Below are 1549 nucleotides of genomic sequence, written 5' to 3'. Positions count from 1 at the left end.
AGAAAAAGACTAGTATTACATGAAGTATTTATATGGAGAGGACATGACCTTGGGACACGTAGGCATTTCTGCCTTGGCCCTCTAGAGGCATGCTAAACAGAAGATCCAGAGGGGAACACACGGAGGGTTGATAGGCCACAATCTTGGGTCCCCTTCTCTCCAGTCTCTGCTGGCAGCATATCAGCCATCTGATATGCCGTCCCCGGCACTGAGCTTGGCAGCAGGCACTTATATCTACTGAGCAAACTTGCCAGTCTCACCCAAATACTACAAATTATTTGTAACTTGTAGTATAGATTTATGAATTTATTAACAGTACTACTGATGCTCTAATTATCTTTGTGTGTGTGTGTGTGTGTGTGTGTGTGTGTGTGTGTGTGTGTGTGTAAAATCCTACTAAAACTTGAAAGATCTCTGTTATCAGAAGAAAGGTCTCATAATAGAGCAAAATTGTCAGATTTGTCATAATTCTTTTTTCAGGTTTTCAAAGGCAGTTTTGATTCATTATTTTTGATGACTATAAATAAGTGTTTCCCCTATGGAAACAAAACTTAGCAAAGTACAATTTCATGACTGGGGAATGGACTTCTGAAGTCATGTTCCATGGTGTCAAAACTTAGGGAGGAAAAAAAAAAAACAGTCTGCAGGTTGGAATTCAGTTCTTTATAAAGTCCTTTGTGGAAACAAAACAAAATAAAAACAAACCCTAACGGGTCGGGCAGCTCTGTAAAAAGAAAAAGGCAAAAGACAGAGAATTATTCATTGCTACTTCTCATATTTCTCTTCAGGCTCCCTCACAGAAACAGCTTTCAGTTTCTCAGCCACTTTTTCGGCATTATCATTTTTGCCTTCCTTTCTTTTATCTCTCTTCAATCTCTTTTCTGCATTCTTCAAATTTGTTTTGAGCTTTTGTGGATGCTCATCATTTAGGAAGTAGATTCCAAGCAGCTCTTGGACTTGGGGCACTGATTAGCAAAGATGGCGTGTGTATTCCAGACCCAGGTGCAGTCACTGCCAGCATCAGGCTTCAGCTCCATCATCGGTGTGATATAGTGGCTGGCACGTATCTTCAGGGTCTTGTCCCTCCTCATGAGAAGATGGATGATCCCTTTCTCTTATGCTACAGGAGCTTTATGTTGCTGGTGCCTTGCTCCTTCCATTCTGGGAAGTCATTCACTGAAGCAAACGAGAATAATTTTGCTCACATATTTTAAAAGGTTCCTCTTCCTCTTCCTACAGTTGTTTTAATTTCTTTCTCAGGAAGAGCAACTCTTGGTTCAAATGAGGGTCATGGTTGAACTCATCTGCTTTCTCTGTGGAGGTGTGGTCCTCATGACTGCCCTTGGCCATGGAGGTGTAGCAGCAGTGGCTTGATTGGCTCAAGCATAACTGCATTGAGCCATACCTCCACCAGCTAGAGAACAAGTATTCAAACACATAAACCTATGGGGAAGTATCTAACATTTAAATCACAATAACTTCACAAAAAAGACTAGTAAAGACTAGAAGACAATAAATTAAGAAGAAAAATTTGGATCTTCACTCCCTG

The 1549-nt window shown here is 40.7% G+C and overlaps 1 pseudogene; it reads right to left on the bottom strand.

The window, feature by feature from the left end:
- Window positions 1–765: 765 nt before the first annotated feature.
- On the bottom strand, window positions 766–1207 carry LOC102911044 (ran-specific GTPase-activating protein pseudogene; annotated as a pseudogene).
- Between the last annotated feature and the right edge of the window lie 342 nt (window positions 1208–1549).

Source organism: Peromyscus maniculatus, chromosome 5 (genome assembly GCF_049852395.1).
Source record: "Peromyscus maniculatus bairdii isolate BWxNUB_F1_BW_parent chromosome 5, HU_Pman_BW_mat_3.1, whole genome shotgun sequence".
Taxonomy (NCBI): domain Eukaryota; kingdom Metazoa; phylum Chordata; class Mammalia; order Rodentia; family Cricetidae; genus Peromyscus; species Peromyscus maniculatus.
Note: the sequence above shows the minus strand (reverse complement) of the source record. Positions and strands in the feature narration are given on the sequence as shown.